Here is a 20817-nt window from a genome sequence, read left to right on the forward strand (position 1 = left end):
GGCGCTGGCACAGGGTGCCCAGAGCAGCTGTGGCTGCCCCATCCCTGGCAGTGCTCAAGGCCAGGTTGGACACAGGGGCTTGGAGCAGCTGCTCCAGTGGAAGGTGTCCCTTCCCGTGGCAGGGGTTGGAGCTGGATGAGCTTTAAGGTCCTTTCCAATCCAAACCAATCTGAGATTCTGGCATTCTGGGATTTTGTTCAATACCTTTAGCACTGGGTGTAATTGTTAAATGATGGGCAAAATGAACCATAGATTCCTTCAAGTGCCACATATGTCAGTAAGGGTAAGACTGGAAAAGTAAATTGTGTTTTGTTTGCCAGTGTCAGGAAACATGACCAAATTCAGGTTCCTCTGGATGCTGCAACAACCACTGCATCTTCAGTAAGTGCACATGCATCTTGTTCCAGAGCTAACTAGTGCAGTTAGTTAGTAACTGCTGCTTGTGTCATAGCTGTAGGATCATGCCTCAGGCCATGAACAGTGGCAGGAGTTGGCATATATGTAAGAGCACCAAGTTTTTACAGTCATGCCTCTAACTATTTTCTCTCTGTTTTTTAAATTTACTGAAAATTCACTTAGTCCCATTCTGGCCTAGTTTCAGTTGTCAGTAAAGTCACTCTTTGCAGTTGTCTTCCTGTTTTCTCAATAGCCTTTGATCTGTAAGCATCAGTACCAGCAGCTGTGGTTATCAGCTGCTGTTTCTTGTGACTTTGCTGCTGCAGACTCTAACCAGGAAAATCCTGAAAACCTCTTGATAGCCTTAATGACATGAAGTGATGTGTCTTGTTCTTCAGATGGCACCATGTCTTGAATGCAGACATCTGCTGCCAGTGAATGCACCCACTTGCACTGGATGAGAGTCGCCAATAGCTCCACAGGTGCAGCCCCAAACCAACATCTGCATAAAGGTAACTGAGAATAAATCTAAGAGAAGAGCAGTTTACCTGCTGGCAGCATGTTTCTGACAGATGACTTCTTTAACAATAGTTTGATCCAGGTTGAGTTTCTCTAATTACATTGTGAGAGCTTTAAGACTTAATAGGATTCAAACCACCTTCACTAGAAATCAGCATTAAAGGTAGACCACAGGAGCTGAGGAAGGCATATTGAGGAACAGAGGATGTAGCAGTGTGAAAGACAGGACACGTGCACTTGTGTTCAGTAGGGAGATATTCTGTGATTCTATCATTATGGCCTTACTATTACTGAGCATTTGAAGTTTCTTAAATATGTCCTCATTCCTCTGCTTCCCTCAGTTGATTGTAAGTGCTTGGCACCGATGGGCAGGCAGGACTGGGGCAGTGGAGAGATGCCCAAAATGCTCAAGCACAGCATTAGTCAGTGATCCAAAAGTGCTGGTGGGCTTAACTGGCCAAAAGGTACCCTCCAGAATGCTCCCTGCGTTAGGATATGGGGACCCAGGTAGGGGCTGTGCTCAGCCCTTCCAGTCAGGGGAAAGGGTGTGAGAAGGAGCCAGCTGACGCTGCATGTCCACAGTTGGGAGATTCTAGGCACTGCCCCACACTGGGTGTTTTCTGGCAGTCCTGATGCAGGTACAGAGCCAGTCCTGAACTACTGGTGACAACCATCAAACCAGCAGACTCATGATTCTCAGCTCTGGTGGAATCTCAGTTGTGAGCTACAATGACTGTGCTCGGGCACCCTCAGGGGGATAATAATGATTTTCCTTGCAGACACTGGACTTGCTGTTTTGTGTGAGTGCAGTGACTAAGCAAACTGGCACTAGTCTATAGAAACATCTGGAGCTATTGATGCTGGATCTCCTGAGGGAACTGTACTATATTTGAAAATGAATTGGCACCAAGATCCATGGATTTGTGATGGGCAGGCACTATGGAATAACTAACACCTGATGTCCACAGCACAGACTTGAAGGATCTCTTCTATCTGCAGGGCTGAATAAGCACAGCATTTTCCAAGATCAAGTCTTCTTCTTATTACTGTTGATGATAGTTTGCAAATACTATGTAAAACATATTCTTTATCTATTTGAAAGGACAAAGTAATTTGTCAGGTGTGTGGGGCATGAAATCTTTACCATAACCACTTTGTGACTTGTGCAGGCAAGCTGCCTGAAATACAGATGCTGAGGCTTCTTCCATCAATCACACTAGGGTTAATCAAACCAAAGCACAACATTCTTTTTCTCTGGAAAACTGAAGTCATAGCCTTGTGTCCCTGTTATAAAAGCAGAGATTCCCTTCCTCAAGGCCAGTACTCCCACAGATCGTCCGGCACAAATGTTCAGCTAACATCGTATTTGTGATAAGCATTCATTGGTTTGGATTAATAGTCACTTGTCACAATGCTGACTTATTGGTTCTCAAAGTTGTTTCTCTTGATCTCACAGTTTCAGCATATCCTGCTTTACTCACTGATCTCAACCCATGGGAATTATGTTCTTTCTGTTCTCCTTCCCATCCCTCTGGGAGTGGGGGGAGGAAGGGGAGGATTAAGCGAGCAGCCGCGTGGTTCTGGGTTGCTGACTGGGCTTTTAAACCATGACACTCTGTAACATGCAATTTAATTATTTGTGTTATTTGAACTTAGTAGCTAGATGGTCATGTCACACATGCCTTGTGTTAAGTAGGTTTCAGGCTTCTGATAGATTTCCATTGTATACCTGGACACATAAGTGCCTGATAGGCATCCTAATCCACCCTGCCATGGATGGAAGTTTACTTGACAATTGTTATGGCTGAAGCTGAAAAGAATGAAGGGTTGCTCCGCATATAGGATGTAAGTTCAAAAGGCAAAGTGCTAAATGTGCTCAAGCTACACAGATTTGTGTAAACATTCTGCAAATACTGTTTACAAAGTTTGTTTTGACAAAGATTTTCCTTTATTGTATGGACAAAAATGTAGGAAGTGTGCTTCTATAATGAAAGAGAACAAAAAAGACTACTTTAAATTTATGATTTACATGTCGATGCAGGAGTCACGGACAGCGCAGAGACGATCAATGTGATCAAGCGATTGCCAAGTTTATTCAGATACAGTGCTCCTTTTATACCCTTACACCCTTAGGTTTCCTATGTAACAGCCTTGGATAGTGAGCTCTAATTGGTTAGTCTAGAGGTTACTACTGTTTACAAAGCTAATGTTTATAACTTGTTAAAATTGCAATTAAATACCTTGCTCTAAAAATACAGTGGGAAACTACAACCTTGGCAGAGATCATTCTCTGCATGTTTTTAGTGGAAAATTACAGAGGCTTAACAAGACAATTGACTTTGCTTATGCCTGCCAAGAATCTTCTTACTTTACAGTAACAAGGCTCAGGGTGTTGGGATCGCTCACTACGTGGCCTTGGCTCTTTAAGAATTCCCTCATAGTGTGGCTGGAAAGACATTGTGGGTGCTGCTGTGAAGGGAGGAGAAGCTGTCAGGAGATGTGCTGGTGCCATGGCAGCTGTAGGAGCAGGGCATGGGTGAGGAGGAGCTCAGCCCTGGGCTTGTTGATGTGCTTGGAGCTCAGCTCTGCCTGCAGAGGTGCTGGGGGCAAAGCAGGAGCCTTGTGTGTGCAGGAGCTGCTGGGGTCAGAGGTGCTCAGAAGGTCTCAGGGCAGGAGCAGCCCCTGGGGAGTGCAGCTGCTGGTGCTGTCACTGGGAGCTCAGCACAAGGGACCTGCCTGGCTCCCCCAAGGCTCACGGAAGCTCACCGGCCATTGGGGAAGGTGGCAGGGTCCTGGCAGGTTCCAGTGATCCCTGTGCCGGCATTCCAGAACACACAGACATTTCTGAACTGAAAAGTGATAAAATAAACACTTTCAAATAACTTTTATCAGATTATCTTTGTAATCTCCCTGCACTCAGAACCCTCCAATTGTGCTTTGTGATCTGAAAGACTTAACTAAACCCAAAGGTTTTAATGAGCCCCACGGAGTATTTGAGCTGAGTGCGTGAGCCTCAAGCACTGAGAGGAAACTGAAGAAAGCTCTCAAGAAGTGCAAGTCAGAAACAAAGCCCCAAGTCCCTTCAGCATTAATGGGCCCCACTGAGGGCTGCTCCTGACAAAGCTTCCCCAGGGACTCATTAAAGCAAGTACCTGTAGGCTGTGATTACAGCAGACAAAGGCAAAGTGCAGGTGTCTGATGGTGAGAACACCCTTGGTGTGTTTGATGAAGCAGAAAGGCCAAGCCCTGAGCAGAGCCCTTGGAGAAGTAGAGCCTGAAACCCTGAGAATGAAAGTTCTCCTCCCAGGCCTTGATGAAAGAGGCAAGTGCCATAGGGCAGGGGACAGAGACCTTTTGTTCTCTGGGGCCTTTCAGCCTTGCCAGAATCCTCCCTCATCTCTGCTGCAGGCTGTCCTGCACTGGCCCATGCCTGCACCTCTGTCCCTTCAGGCTGCTGACACCCATCTTGCTTTCCCAGCCAGCTCTCCCCTGGCATTTCTGTCCCTTCAGTCCCATCTCTGCACCCATGGCTGTCTGTGCCTTGAAACACAAAGCCATGGGCTGAGCCAGACTCCCTCTGGGTCACCTCTTGCACCACAAGTCCACCTTTTGACACACATTTCTCTTTCCTAACCTGGAGTCTGAACCTTCCAGGCTGCACTCTGTAGAGGTTTCCTTCTCTTCCTGCTAGCAAGAAAACCTCCATCATCTCTGCAGCCTAATTTCCAGTAGTTGCAGGCTGCTACTATAGTGTCAATTCATCAGGTGGAGTGAATATCCCTCATCAAGCTGATCTAAAGGAGGCTTCTAGAGGAATGGGTGATGCCATCAGGATAGAGAACTGAGCACCATGGGAGAGCAGTGGGAAAGCCAATGGTCTGGATTGAGAACTTGCTGGCAAGAGCCAACAGGAAAGGTGGTGTCCTTGGGTGCAAGGTATCCCATGCTGTGGGGACAGGGCACCTCATCTGGGACAGCTTCCTGCCTGTAGCCCCCTCTCTGCTGCGCACACCCCACTCTCTGCCCGCACTCACCAGTGTCTCACAGGAGCTTTGCACTTCCCCTGCAGCAGACACCTGACTGCAGGAGGTTCCTGCATTGGCTCAGGGATGGATCCTGCATTCCAGGCGAGTTTGGGCAGTGCAGGAGAGGGAGACAGGAAGGTCGGCTCATGGGGCAGATGAGCAGTGTTCAGGCACCCCCAGCTCTGGGCATTCCCCATGTGCCACACTGAGGCATGTTCCCATCAGGGAAACTTCTCAGACAGCCTCTGGTGTGTCCAGGGCCTGCAGCCACACTGCAGGAACACCTACTCCTCCTGCACCTACAGACATCAACTGCTCTCCATTGCTGGGCTCTGTCCTGCTTGTAAGGGTTTGTTAAAGCCCTGAACCATCACCTTGCTTCTTGCTGACTTCCCTCCAGCCTCCCTCAGCTCCCTGCACTCTGCTCATTGCCACCAGTAACCAACTGAAGAGTCCAGAAGCTCTCAAGGCTTCCTCAGGGGTGACCATGTTTCTCCATTCCCCATTGCTGGATCCATGGAGTGCCAGGTGTGAGGTTCCTGCAGAGGCAGAGATGCCCCTGGGCAGAGCCCTGCTGCCGGGAGGGGTGTGCAGGGCAGAGCTGAGCACACAGCCCATGGGATGGGCTCTGGCAGCACTGAGAGGGAGCAGAGCTGGGCACAGAGCAGCAGCTCCTGGCAGGGACAGCTCCAGGCAGCAGAGCCATGGGCAGGGAGTGGGGGGAAAGTGCAGCCCAGGCCTGGGGAGGCTGCGTTCAGGCAGCTCTCTTGGTGTCTGCCTTCCACTGCAGGTGGCTGCTGGACATGCTCTGCTGGGCACAGTCCTTTGCTTCTCCCCATGAGAGCTCCTTGATCTGCCCTCTGAACCCTGCTGCCCTGCTCTCAGCACAGGACACGTGTTTGTGGGGGTTCTTCAGATCCATTTGTGTGTGAAGGCATCTTACAGGCAGTGCAAGTTTGAGCACAGGGCAAACGGCAAAGGACTGATGGACACTGCAGCTGTCCTGGCTCTGCACTAAGGTAGAAAGAGCTGAATACTTCTGGCTATTTCAGTACTCTTCTGATTGTCAGTCATACATAGAATGTTTTATAGCCCTAAAAAAAAATAGCAGTGTTATACTATTAAATAAATAACACAGACAAAATGATTCTAAGGCCATGCTGAGCCTCTCTTGTTCAGCACTTGTGCAGCCCAGACTCATCTGAATCATGAGTATTAGTGAACTTTAAAATAAAGTTGGATTTGATCTGACATCCCTTGTGAACATCAGCTTAAAACCATTCCCCCTTGCCCTGTCACTGCACATGATGTAAAATGCCCCTCTCCAGATTTCCTGTAGGCTCTGTCTAGGTATGTGCAGATTGCCAAGATGTCTCCCTGGAGCCTTCTCTTCTCCAGGCTGAACACCTCAAGCTCTCTCAGCCTGTATTCATTCAGTTATGAAGATGTGTGGAGGAGTGCTCCAGCCCTCAAAGAATATTTGTGGCCCTTCTTAAGCCCATCATTGTAGGATCATATAAGAACAGAGGTTGGAAGGCACCCCAGGATGTCCCAACTTTAACCCATCAGGAACAGGTTCAGAGCAATTGATTCGATGCTTGATTCAGTCCAAGATGGAAAACCACAAGGCCAGAGACTGCCAGGTCCCCATTGGCCTTCTGTTTTCTGGCCTGGACAAGCCCAGCTCCCCCAGCCTCTCCCCACAGGCACTGCCTGTCCCGAGGGCCCATTGCTAAAGCCAAAGCTCCTTGCCGATAGCATTCCTGAACTGGGGATCTGAAACCTGGCTGCAGTATCCCAGAGCATCCCTTCCCTTGTTCTCCTGCCGTGCTCCTGCTCATACAGCCCACGATGCTGCTGTCCTCCCTTGCTGCCAGGGCACAGCTGCCTCCTGTCCAGCTCCTGCCCACCCAGACCTTTCCCATGGGCTGCTCCCAGCCAGGCAGCCCCAGCCTGGGCCATTGCAGGGCAGTCCCCTGCAGGGACCCCTGTGTCCCCTGCTCTCCTGCCCAGGACACCCTGAGAGCTCTGCAGCCCCCCCCATGCCATCCCATCTCCTCACACCAGCACAACAGCTCCGACCCTTGGGCTCCTCAAGAGCTCTTCCTGCTGCAGGCACAGAGCAGCCATCCCAGAGCTGGAGCAGCCACAAACCTGCTTTCATTCCCCTTCATTCCTGCCACGGGAGGACATAGCACAGAGAAGAAGTTGCTGCAGGATCATTTATTTTACTGAAATACAGTAAGAGACCCAAGAGACACAAAGTCTGTGGGTCACAAAACACAAGTAGCTTCTTAAGCAGGAGGAGATGAAAACTGACATTTTTATGAAGACAACATCACCACAAATTAAAACAGGAAAACATACATAAAGCAGACAGACATGGCATGTCATGACCTACACTTGGAGCTCTTTCCAGGGTAAAGCAGGCAGTGTATTGCTGATCAAACACATCCAGTCAGCAGCTTCCTCACAGCATCCTTGAGCTCCTGGTTCCTCAGGCTGTAGATGAGGGGGTTCACTGCTGGAGGCACCACCGAGTACAGCACTGATACCACCAGATCCAGGGATGGGGAGGAGATGGAGGGGGGCTTCAGGTAGGCAAAGGAACCAGTGCTGACAAAGAGGGAGACCACAGCCAGGTGAGGGAGACACGTGGAAAAGGCTTTGTGGCGTCCCTGCTCAGTGGGGATCCTCAGCACAGCCCTGAAGATCTGCACATAGGAAACCACAATGAACACAAAGCAGCCAAGTGTCGAAAAGAAACCTAGCACAAGGAGCTCAACTTCCCTGAGGTACAATTGTGAGCAGGAGAGCTTGAGGATTGGGGGGATTTCACAGAAGAACTGCTCCACAGCATTGCCTCGGCAGAGGGGTAGTGAAAATGTATTGGCAGGGTCCCATAGTGCAGGGGCTTGCAGATGGCCACGTAGCGGTCATAGGACATGACAGTGAGGAGATAAAACTCTGCTATGATAAAAAAGAGAAAGAAAAAGAGCTGTGCAGCACAACCTGTGTAGGAGATGGCCCTGGTGTCCCAGAGGGAATTGGCCATGGATTTGGGCACAGTGGTGAGGATGCAGCCCAGGTCCAGCAGGGAGAGGTTGAGCAGGAAGAAGTACATGGGGGTGTGGAGGTGCTGGTCGCAGGCTGTGCTGGTGATGATGAGGCCGTTGCCCAGGAGCACAGCCAGGGAGATGCCCAGGAAGAGCCAGAAGTGGCAGAGCTGCAGCTCCCGCGTGTGTGCGAATGGCAGGAGGAGGAAGTGGGTGATGGAGCTGCCGTTGGACATCTGCTGCCTCTGGGCATGGGGCACTGTCATGGGAGAAACAGGCAGTGATGGGTTAGGACAGGAGGGATGTCAGGTACAGAAGTGCAATTTACACACTCATTACTGAGGACATTTTAGTAGGAGAGAAGAGGCTCACTGTTAGCATTAGAAATGTCATTAGACCGCTAAGGCTTCTCTCTTGGTACAATCTGAAGTGCATTTTATCAGGCAGAAAATCTCAGCTCTTTCTACCTTAGTGCAGAGCCGGGAGAGCTGCAGTGTCCATCGGTCCTTTCCCATTTGCCCTGTGCTCAAACCTGCACTGCCTGTAAGATGCCTTCACACACAAATGGATCTGAAGAACCCCCACAAACACGTGTCCTGTGCTGAGAGCAGGGCAGCAGGGTTCAGAGGGCAGATCAAGGAGCTCTCATGGGGAGAAGCAAAGGACTGTGCCCAGCAGAGCATGTCCAGCAGCCACCTGCAGTGCAGACACCAAGAGAGCTGCCTGAACGCAGCCTCCCCAGGCCTGGGCTGCACTTTCCCCCCACTCCCTGCCCATGGCTCTGCTGCCTGGAGCTGTCCCTGCCAGGAGCTGCTGCTCTGTGCCCAGCTCTGCTCCCTCTCAGTGCTGCCAGAGCCCATCCCATGGGCTGTGTGCTCAGCTCTGCCCTGCACACCCCTCCCGGCAGCAGGGCTCTGCCCAGGGGCATCTCTGCCTCTGCAGGGGCTCAGGAGCAGCTCACACAAGTCCTGACAAGACTCTCGCTGCCTTCTCCAAAGCACAGAAGTGAATTCCCAGCTCCCACTGCCCAACCTGCCCACCAAGAGTGAAAACATCAGAGATCAGGATCCTTCCTCATCAGGTAAACGCTGCCTCTGTGTCTTTTAGCAGTACCCTGTGCAAACATGCTCAGAGTGGTGTGGAGCTCTGAGCAGGTCTGACCCACACAGCACCATCTGCAGTGCACAAGAACACTTCCCCTTCTCTGCCCAGGCTGTTCCTTCCCCCAGCACCGTGTGGAGCTCCCAGTCAGGCTGAGTACTGACCCTGGCAGGCAGCAGAGACCCTGCCCCTGCACACAGCCCCTGGGCTGCAGGGACCCTGCTCGCAAGGACAGCGCTGGGCACCCCTGGCTGCACACCCACATTCACAGCCTGCAGCCAGCACAACCCGGCACAAGGGACCTGCCTTGTCCTGTCCCTGCCATGGTGCAGAGGGAAGCCCTGCTCTGCACCACATCCTCCTCCTTATCTACACACAGAACCCGCAGCTTCATTGCCCTACACCCAGAGCCTTACCACAAAGAGGGCTGGGAAGGTTACTCCTCCAGAAGGTTTTTCCTCCTCCTCAGCATCCCTCACTGCCAAGGGCATTTAAGCTCTCTGAGTCTCGCAGGTCTTCCCTGGGTCCCAGCTCAGCAACAGAGGCCCAGCCCAAGGTGGCTCTGCCTCTGCCACACTGGGCTCCTTCCAGGGCTACCTGAGGCTCCAGGGAAACACCATGGGAAACAGCCTGAAGCAAGCACTGATGTTCCCTCCCTCAGCTGGGACACAAACTGCTTTCCTGCGGTGCCATTTCTCTCATGATTCAGAGATTTAAGGCTAAAAATCTTCTTCTCTTACAATCACAGAATCACTTAATTTGCAAATGGCCCTTTGAGAACATTGAGTCGAACCATTAGGCTGTCACTGGCAAGTCCACACACTGAGCATGAGAACATCCCTGGTGGGATACCCTGGTTGGATGGTCACCAACAGTAACTGTGGCTTTAAAGTTGAATTTTACATCCTACCATAATTTCACTAATTTATATCCTGTTCTATTTGTTGTTAAACATTTTGCTACACATTAGAGCATAGAAATCAGCTGGACAAGTTATGTTGATGCAGAAACCTCCTCATATAAATAATGGTACTTAAACCCATCTAAGAAATTCTGAACAATTGCATAAAGCATCCAAACATATCCCTCACTTCACTGTGAGGAACTTCATGCTTCATCTTGAAGACCTCTGACCACGACCATCCGAGGATAGTGAGCAAGCACCAAAAGGGAGGAGACTTAAGATAATAAGGACCTAAACTTATTATAACATCCCAGACAAACTCTAGGGAACCTAATGAATATGTATGTTTGTGTATAATAAATATCCAGCTTATTGAGCTCCCGGTGTGCCGGTTAGGAAGAGCAATCCCCCTCACACCCGGCATTGCAATAAACATCCCTGCTTTATAACTCTCAGAATCATAGATCCATAGAATTGTTAGGGTTGGAAAGGCTCTTAAGATCATCCAGTTCCAACCCTCCTGCCATGGTCAGGGACACCTCACACTAAACCATATCACCCAAGGCTTCATCCAACCTGGCCTTCAACACTGCCAGGGATGGAGCATTGTCATGGTTTGAGCATGTTTTGAGGGTGTTTTTGTTCAAGGTTTTTTTTTTCAGCCAGGTGGAGGAGGGGAGGCCGGGAGGAAGGAGAGACAGGACACCTGACCCAGGCTAGGCAATGAGGTATTCCATACCATAGCACGTGATGCCCAGGAGGTATACTGGGAAAGAGAAAGCTGGAGGGGTAGAGCTCTGGAGAAAAATGGAGGAGGGAGCACGCGGTGCTCGGCCGGGCAGGGTGGAGTGAGTTATGGGTCGGTGGCTGGTGAGGTGTTGTATTCTTTTCACTTGCTGTTTGCTGTATCATTATTTGTAGTAGTAAATGGCAGTAGGGGTTTTGTGTTATGCCTTAGCAATTAAACCGTTCTTATCTCAACCCGTGGGGGCCACATTCTTTGGATTCTCCTTCCTAACTCTCCAGGAGTTGGGGGACTTGGTTTAAACCACGACATTTTTGGCACCCAACGTGGGGCCCGAGGGTTTGAGATAAGAACAGATCTGAGCGGATTTATGGTCCCTTGTCACAATGCTGATTTATTGGCTCTTAGAGGTTTTTCTCTGGATCTCGCTGTTTCGGGATTTTGCCGGGTACTTTGTGTATGGATTGGATGTGTTTGTGTCGGAGGCTTGTAATACGGTGGGGCTCCGGCAGCAGGGGGGATGGACGTGGCCTTGGACTCGGACTTGTACCAGGCCGTCCCGCTGCTCTTCGCCGTCCTTGTCCTTGTCCTCGCCTCTGTCTGTGTGAGGCTGCGTGAAGCCAGGAAGGAGCGGCCCCGGGAGCTGCCGGCAGCTGAGGCTGCCAGGGAGAGCGGCACGGGGAGCCAAACGGCTGTGGCAGAGCAGCGGGAGCAGGCGGGGGAGGAGCGGAGCAGGGCGGTAGCTGAGCAGCAGGATCAGGCAGCGGGGGAGGTGAGTCCTGCAGCCGTTCCCAACCCCCCGACGGCCGAGAGTGTCCCCCGGAAGTCACCCACCGACCCCCAGCAGGATGCAGGAGACCACGCAGCACTTCCCAGCAAGGCAGAGGAGGAGGATCCGAACTCGGGAGAAGAGAAGCTGGTGGTGGGAGAACTGGCAAGCAGGGCAGCTACATCAGCCCCGGTCCCAAAAGTTAAGCAGAGTCAGGTTTGGGTCTTGTCTAAGGTTAGACAAGCACATAGGAGCAGCAGGAGACTGTTCCCAAGGCTGGACAGTCATGAGTGGCAGGGCATGTGGGACAGTATGGCCAAGTATCTGATCCACTGGGCCCCTCCAGTGCTTTGGAAGCATTGGAAGTGGAAGGCAGCTGTATGGAGTCCCCAGCAGCAAGCTGTAGAACTGCTGAAGGGGACGGTGAATGATTTTGAGCCTGGTGGGCCCAGATACTTCAGGCCATCATTCCAGAGATGCAATATAGAGATGTCGCATTATCGAGGGGTGGACTTAAGAGTGATGGTGTATTGGAAATGTGGGATCTGGGCATGGCGTGAATGGTATGGAATAAGGGGTGGATAATGTCATGGGTTCAGCCGTAGCAGTCATTTTTCTCCTTCTTGTAGCTGGTGCAGTTCTGTGTTTTGACTTCTGGGCTGGGAATAGTTGCTTGATAATGTCATGGGTTCAGCAGCAGCTCATGCTCTGCCAGGGAGGAGGGAGAGATAGGGTGCCTGGTCTGGGCTAGTTGGGGAGGTATTCCATACCATAGCACGTGATGGCCAGGATGCAACTGGGAGAGAGAGAGCAGGAGGGATGGAGCTCTGGAGGAAAATGGAGGAGGGAGCACGCGGTGCTCGGCCGGGCAGGGTGGAGTGAGTTATGGGTCGGTGGCTGGTGAGGTGTTGTATTCTTTTCGCTTGTTATTGATTGTGTCATTATTATTGTGTTAGGCCTTAGCTATTAAACCGTTCTTATCTCAATCCGTGGGGGCTACATTCCTTGTATTCTCCTTCCTAACTCTCTGGGAGTTGGGGGACTTGGTTTAAACCACGACAGGGGGTTAAAGGAATTCCTTTGCTTAAATAAAAGTATTGTCTTTCTTAAGTACTTAACATGCCAAGGCATCGACTACTGATGAGGGGGAGAAGCAGATGCTCAGTTCTACTGATGAGGGACAAAAGCAGATGCTCAGCTCTACTGGTAAGACACAAAAGCAGATGCTCAGCTCTACTGGTAAGACACAAAAGCAGATGCTCAGTTCTACTGATGAGGGACAAAAGCAGATGCTCAGCTCTACTGGTAAGACACAAAAGCAGATGCTCAGCTCTACTGGTAAGACACAAAAGCAGATGCTCAGTTCTACTGGTGAGGGACAAAAGCAGATGCTCAGCTCTACTGGTAAGGGACACAAGCAGATGTTTGGTTGTGCTGACAAGTGGGGCAGAAGCAGACGGGACATGGACCAACCCCAGCACAGCCCCAGCCCACAGGTGAGCTCCTCACCTCTCCGGCTCCTGCCCTTCTCCTGCTCCCTCTGGCCTATGGCCAGGGGACGGTGGCCCAGCAGGGCCTGGCAGCAGGAGGAGCGCCCCGGGGCATGCTGGGAGCTGTAGTGCTGGGGCTGCCGGCGGCCATGTTGGTGCTGGGGCTTGCAGGTTGTGCTGAGGGGAGGGCCGGGGCCAGCGCTGAGGTGAGCGAGCCCCTGTGGAGATGGAGACAGCCCCGCTGTGGGCACAGGCACCGGGCACCCCGACTGCCAGAGCGCCGAGAGCTGCCCCAGCCCGGCCTGCGGCCTGCAGCTGGCCCTGGGCCTGCACAGGAGGAAAGGGGAGAGCACAGAGAGGCAGAGAAAGAAGGGCCTGGGCTGAAGAGGTTCCCTGGCAGGACGGAGAGCGGGAGCTGTGGTGAGTGCCCGGCCCTTGGGGCCGTGTCTGCCTCTCATCTCTCCAAGCTCCCTGCTCCCTTTCCCCTTGCTGTCATTGTCTCCCTTCCCCAGACCTCTCTTCTATTCCTGTGCTGTCCTCCACGTCCCTCTCTTCTCCAAGTCCTTCTTTCTCTGTCTCTCTACCAGCCCCTTCTCCTGCTTGCAGCTCATTCTGTATCCCACCGTTTATATTGCAGCAGAGCAGCCTCATGGTATAGAGTGAGTGAGATAAATTCAGCTGCTGAAGGGCTGGTGGAGCTCTGGGCTGCCTCAGTGTGCTGAGGAATTAAACCTAGGGAGATCTGGAGCAGGAGTATGTCAGCAATGACAACAGGGATGTAACTGAGCTTTTCTGGGAGATGGATTAGCTGACCTTTGAGGTTCATGCCAGCCATGTGATTCTGCTGTTACATTGATGATGCTCTTGAGAAAGATGCTGATTTTGTTTTTTTTTCCTGGCACTTATTTTTTATTTATTGCTTAAAATACAGTTTGAGCAATTGAACTGCCTTTTCCCACAACATGGAGTGGAATGATGTTAAGAGTAACAAAACTAAACCCTTAGGCTTCTGCTAACTTGTACTTGAACTGCCATAGGTAAAGTAGTAGCGTAGTGTGTAATAGTCTCTTGCTAATCTCACTTAGGCACAGTGAAAGGATGGTGTTTTGAGCTCTTAGAATTCATTTCACAGCTAGGCAACTGTGAGAGCAAAGCAGGGGTTCATAGAGCGATTGTATCCCAGAAAACAGTCACATCTGTTTCATTCTGAAGGTGTGTGAAGTGCCAGATGCTGTGCTTTGGGGACCTGTAATAGCTCAGCTCAGCATCTGGCTGTGGAGGTCACCTAGTTGTGGTTAAGAAGTAGTGCTTGATAATTATGTAGCGGGCAAAAACAGCAGGAAAAGACTCCTAAAAGGAAAGTGCTGGCTACCTAAGAATCTTCTCTGTGCAGGCCTGGGTTGTGTTTGGTGCTTTTAATGGTCTGGGGCTCTTTTAGGTAAGTGTGCTTCCACTTGGGAAGAAAAGTTGAAGTGTACTGAAACAGCTCAAAACATTTTACTTGTATGTGCAGTTCTGCATTGGAACGTCCCCATTCTTCAGCTTTAATGTCCTCTTTCTATCACTATTTGATGGAGGGGTTTGGGATGATGGTCGTGGGTGTTTCTCCTTGGATTTTGATCTGTAATTTGATTTAGATTTCAGCTCTCATAGCTGAAGGTGTTGGGAGCTTCTGTAAACTGACAGCCTGAAAAAGTTGGAAGGGGTGAACAGGAGTGTTCAGCTGAAGTTCCCAACCACATTTACTTTGCCACCAGCAAATGAACAAGGGCACTCTTGGCATTTGGGAATCTGGCAAAAGGTACTTCAGAAACCCTTTCAAATTGACAATAATCAAAATTTAGAATATTTCACTCTTCTGTCTTTATTTGAAGAATTTTTACAGTTTGGTCTTTGGCATAATGTTGAAGCTTAACAAATGCTGGCATTTGAAAGCAGCCTGTTCCGTGCTCTAATTGTGATAACTACCTACCTGACGTGCTTTCCTTTTCCCATTCCAGGAAAACAGAGGGAAGGGTGTTATATCTAAACCCTTGAATTTCCTGTAAAAAATACTCAGCAGGGATAAATGAGTGTCTGATTAACCAGTGTAACTTGGTTTTGTCTTCCATAGAACACTTATCTCTGAACTGTGGCAGTATCTCTGTACCAAGATTGTCCTGTCTTCTTGAAAAGAGCAAACCTAGAGTCACTTGGCTCCATGTGAAGATGTGGGTACTACAGAGACAAAACTCCCTTGATTTTCTGAAGGAGTTTAGGAAATGAAAGCAGCAGACTTTTGGGAGATCATAAACAGTATTTGTCATCTGGAATGCATCTGTTAACATTTGAGATTTGATATCACTGCAGCTGTACATGAGCAGGGCTGGTATTTAGTGATTGTATTTAGGTGAGAGCATGGGGAGAGAGAAATATTTCAAAAGAAGATTGGTTCTGAATCCCTTAGGAAATCTGCATGAGGTGTCTGAAGACAGGGAAAGAGTTTCCTTGATACTGAAGCAACTTGTTTACCTTAGTCTGGGGAGGAAGGGGAAATGGCTTGGAATATTTCCCAGTTAAAGTGTCTAACAGTGTCTATGTAGTGTATAAAAGTGACTTTAGACCCTGTAATGAACATATAAAACCTTCCAGGAAATTCTCTTATAACATCAACTGTTTTTATCTTTGTATTCATGCCACATCCAAATTGGAGACTTTTTTAGCTCTGCTTTTCCTCCTGCATCTTTACCGTTGGAGGCCTCTGAATGTGTGTTTGTGTGAGATCAGTTACTCACCAGAGCCCAGTGAAACAGCTCATCCTTATGGACATTTGAAATAAAGCCAGTCTTAGCCAGGAGATTGCTTGCAAGAATTGCCAACAAATTAGATGGCTTTTTAGGGTGGATATGAAGTCTTGTTAAACAAACATTGCATTTCCTTTAGCAGCTGATTGATTAATTGCAAACAAAAAAGCTCTACCATCTGTTCCTTGGAAAACAAAGCAGCATTACACATTCTGCCTCTGAAATACTGCATAGAAAAATACTTACATAGTTTACCAGTGATATGTATACAAACACACCAGCTTGCATACACTACCAGTTTTACTTTTTCTATGCCTGAAATGGTTTAATTCATTCATGTATAATACACAACTTTGGAATAGTCATCTGTTTTACCCGGAGGGTGGTTAAAACCTGGAACCCTAACCCTAACAGGCATTTGGACAACGCCTTTAATGCCTTGCTTCCACTTTTGGTCAGGTAGTTGGACTACATGGTCTGTGTAGGTCACTTTCAACACAACTGTTCTAGTTCCATTCACTTCCTGCACTCATCATGAGTTGAATAATGATGATACTTCTTTGCCTGAAATGCCAGGGGCGTTTCAACTATAAAGAGAAACAAATTACAAAGGTTACAAGTGGAAACAAGATTTATTTTACTTTTTGTTCCATTATGGTCTTTTCCTTTCTATAACTTTCTGTTGCAAACCTTTACTTTCTGAGACATTACTCTCCATTTTTTATGCTACTTTGTGTTACGGTACTTTGTATTAATTTCCTATTACTTTCATTCCTGTTCTTTTCCTTGCTGTTAGTATGCTTACTATAACTTCCTTTCCATTAGTTTCCTTTCCGTTGCTCTCCCTTCCATTATGTTAGTTTTGATTCCAGTACGACCATTTCCATTGTGTTATGATACTTTCACAGTTGCGTTCCTTTATTTCCTTCCTGTTCTGTTCCTTTGTTACTTTCCAAAAAAGGAAATGTTATGAAGTGTGGTATTTCCTATACCTTTACATTCATTTCTGTTCCATGATGTTCTTCTCCTTTGTTACGTTACTCTCATTTCTGTTCCATTGCAATATGTTTCTCTATTGTCTTCTCATATTACTTTCTTGTCTGTAACTTAACTTTCTTCTGTTACCATTCTTTCCATTATGTTACTCTACTTTCTGTTACATTATTTTCCTTCCTCCATCATTCATTTCCATTTTGTTAAATTACTTGCAGTTATGTTGTGTTCTTTCCTTTCCTCCCTCTTCCATTATGTTCTTTTATTTTTGTTCCATTATGTTATCCTTTCTGTTAAATTCCTGTCCTGTTTTTCCTCTCATGTTACTTTCATTTCCTTCCTGTTCTGTTCTATTCTTTTCTTTATGTTCCTGTTGTTTCCTTTCCTAAAAATGACATTTCATAAAGGATGTTTCTTTGTTTCCTTTCCATTATGTTACTTTCATTTCTGTTCCACTGCAGTGCATTTCTTTCCTTTCTTCTCCATTATGTTTCTTTCCTTTTTGTTACTCACTTTCTTTTCTCTTACTCAGCTTTCTTCTGTTACCATTCTTTCCTGTCCATTGCTCTCCTTTCTTCTCCATTACTTAACTCTCTTCCATTACGTTATTTTCCTTCCTGTTATGTTCCTTTCCATTCTGTTCGGTTACTTTCAGCTATGTTCCTTAGCTTTCCATTACCTTCCTTTCCTTTCGTTTCTCTTCCGGGATGCATGAAAAGTGCTCTCGTGCCCTCCTGGCACTGGTGTTGCACTCAGGGAGAGCTGGAAAGTGGCAGCTGCTGATGGGCAGCAAGTCTGGAGCCCTTCCAAGCACAGGCTGCTGTGCACAAGCAAGAACCACAGGGAATGGAGCCAAGAGAAGAGCAGAGCTTGCTCCTGCTCCAAGCTTGCACTGGGCAATGGAGCCAGGGAAAGCCAGGGCACAAGTTGTGCCCTGGAGGTGTGAGAGCAGCAGGTGAGAACCAAGCTGACAGGACCCTGACAAGGGGCTGTGCTCAGTGCGACAGAGGACAAGCAGCAACCCCAGGGGTACCCTGGGAGTCGCAAAAGCTTCCTCCCCCCAGATGTGGGGCACGAGGGGCACCCGCGTGGAGCAGGAGCAGCAACCTGTGGGCCACCATAGCCCAGAGGAGCCCTGTCAAGGGCTGGCTCACTGCTGCAGGGGAAGGCAAAAAACCCACAGGGACACTCTCAGATCCATGGGGGAAAAAAAGCCTTCCCCCCCCAGCTGCAGGACACGAGGCGCCACCTTCGTGGTGCAGGAGCAGCCAGGATGGAGCAGAGGAGCCCTAACAGTGTCTTGCTGGATGCTCAGAGGAAGGCGAAAAACCCCTGGGCCAGGGCCAATGTGCCCGGGGGAAAATTCCTTCCTGACCCCAGCACTGGCGATCGGCTCTCCCTGAGCATGGGAGCAGGACCTGATTCTGGCCCCAAAGGCTGATCACACCTCCCAGAACACCCCCAAGTCCTATTTTCCCTCAACCCAGAACCACCTCAGCACTTCCCGAGAGTGGTCAAAGGCCCCTGGCCTGATGGACCCTGTGGGCAAGAAACCCCCTCCCTATGTCTGGCAGGCACCAGTGTCTGCTCCACAGCACTGAGATACCTGGAAACATCTCTGCATCTCTTTGCTTACAGCTGCTGCCCCTGGCTCCACAGGGGATGATGATGATGAGCTCTGCAGTGCTCCTCAGGTGGCATTCCTATGGTCTGGCCACAGCTATCCAGCTGAAAAGAACTGTTCCATCCCATGCGCTACCAAGCTGGTGCTGCCAGGAGCTGGCCTCCAGCAGCCTTGACCAGGTGCTGGTCTCCTCCCTCAAGGCCCCTCCAAGTAACTCCCGCAGCTCCTCAAGGACTTCCTCTGGGATGTCCTTGGGCTGCCCTGGGCCATCTCTGCCAGGGGACACAGGAGCTGCTCCCTTTTCTTCTGTCCCAGGGTGTTGTGGTTGCTGCGTTGCCAGGTGGTGTCACAATGACATGGGGGTGACGGGGCCCCCCATGCCCAGGCACACCTGGTGCACCTCAGCCCAGCAGCCTTCAGAGGAAGCCTTTGGGGTGCTGGCCCCAGGCAGTGCCTGTGCCCAGGAGTCCTAGGGGCTGTCCCAGTCCTTGGTGGCCATGCTCTGGTCACAGCTGCTGGGCTCCCTGATGTGTCCTCAGACACTTGGATCCCAAGGACAAGCTCAGGGCTGTTCCTCTTCTTTTGGGGTCTGGCAGAATCCAGCCCTGCAGCCCAGAGGCCAGCCCTGGCAGCTGCCAGGGTGTCCAGAGCTGTGCTTTACATGCTGCTCCTCAGAAATACACCTACATGTTTTCTGTCACAGCTTTTCTTTTAGCACAAACAAGTACTTATCATAAACAAGCTCCTTGCTCCAGGAAATCAATTCAGTGGTGTACATGTTCCATCATAGAAAGTTTGAATAAGATTTATTAGGGTTAAAGAGAAAGATTCTTTTTCCCTCTCTCTGTAGAGTTTTTCTAGGACTGAACACAAGACAAAGAACACCTGAGGATGTGGGGGATTTTGGAATGTTTGGGCATCCAGCTGATGTGTAACCCACACAGTTACTTGAAAGAGTCTTGCTGGAGTGCTGGTGACTGTTGTAACATGTTTAAGTGAACATAGGCATAAGCATAAACCACTTTTCAAACAATCTGCATTTCAAACTCTTCTGACTTGCTTCAACAGCTACAGATTGCACAAAGGTATCCGATGTAAAGGAAAGTAATGAAACCATTCCTGTTTTGTGGCAGCTCTGTAGAGTTTGTAACCTTTCAGCTGTCTCTTGATCCATGTTAAGGAATATGGCAGTTGTCACGCTCTGGTACACAGGGGACAAGTGCCACAGTAATAAAAGAGCTGCCACTGTCATATGAGCTCTAATCTGTCTGCAAAGTCACTTTTTGGGGCTGAAATGGATTATGAAGTAAACACACTCGAACCTCTCTTGTTGCTTTCATCTCCATTTCCACACCAAAGGCTTGCATGGTTCCAAAAGAGTGGGGAGAGGAAGAGCACGGGGCACTTATAGGAGCTGGTTTCCAGTCATAGGGCCAGAACAGCTGCAGGCTGAAGTCATGGCATGGTTTCAGCCCTTCCCCAGTCCTGTTTTGCTTCCTTTTTATGAATTTGGGAACAACTCAGCTGTAAAGCAGGTTTTGCTTCCAGTGTGAGCACTGGAATATCATCTGCCTCTGATGCAGAGGAGCTGGTATAGGTTTTACTCCTCGCTGTCACTTCACTACAGAGGCAGAAGAGAGAGGAAGGCCAGAAGCCTGAAGTCCATGAAAAGAGGCAGAAGTCAGGAATTTAAAGACTATTTACAATGAAGATCCTTAATTCCAGAGAAATCCTGTCCTGCTGCCAGTTACATTGAGGCCATTTCCATGCCCCAGTATGCTGCTGTGCTTTGTTATTTGAATGGATTATTAAAAGAATAAAGTGCTGTCATAACTTCCGGGGTTGCAGTAAGTCACATTAGAATCTCTTGATTCTAAATCTTGTTAGAACACCTGTAGGTGTTTTCTCCAGTCATCCTTGCATGTGCAGCAATAAAAAGCTGAGCCCTGTGTGCAACTGCAGAGGAAGTGTCTAAACCACAGAAAGCCCTTGTGGAGTCTGCCCCCAGGGGAAGGTTCTTGATTTGCTCTGTTTCAGTGCAGGGCAAACTTTGTAATGAGCTTTTAATGTAGCTTCTTGTTGCCAAGTAGCAGAAATGTTTCCTGCTGCCTGACCACTTCCTTGGGTTTCTTTCCACTTTTTTTTCCCTCATTCCACCACAAACTCGGAATTGTCATATACAAGAATATATGTATTCAAGCCTCTCATGTCAGCCTCTTTATTTCAGGCACTCATAGATTGGGCATGAGCATTGCAGGACATCCACACGTAAGGAAACTAAATGTGCTATGAGAACAAATGAGCAGTTGAGACTGAGATAGCACAAGTAGTTGAAAATGAAGTGGAATCTTTGTTTTGTCAAGTTACTTAGTGTAGGAGGAGGAAAAAATGCATCACCTGTAGTCAAAATAT

At 49.0% G+C, this 20817-nt stretch overlaps 1 pseudogene; it reads right to left on the minus strand.

Moving 5' to 3' along the window:
• Positions 1 to 7384: 7384 nt before the first annotated feature.
• Positions 7385 to 20817, minus strand: part of LOC117436912 (olfactory receptor 14C36-like) — a 30589-nt pseudogene continuing 17156 nt past the window's right edge.

The sequence above is a fragment of the Melopsittacus undulatus genome, chromosome 13 (assembly GCF_012275295.1).
Source record: "Melopsittacus undulatus isolate bMelUnd1 chromosome 13, bMelUnd1.mat.Z, whole genome shotgun sequence".
In the NCBI taxonomy this organism is placed as follows: domain Eukaryota; kingdom Metazoa; phylum Chordata; class Aves; order Psittaciformes; family Psittaculidae; genus Melopsittacus; species Melopsittacus undulatus.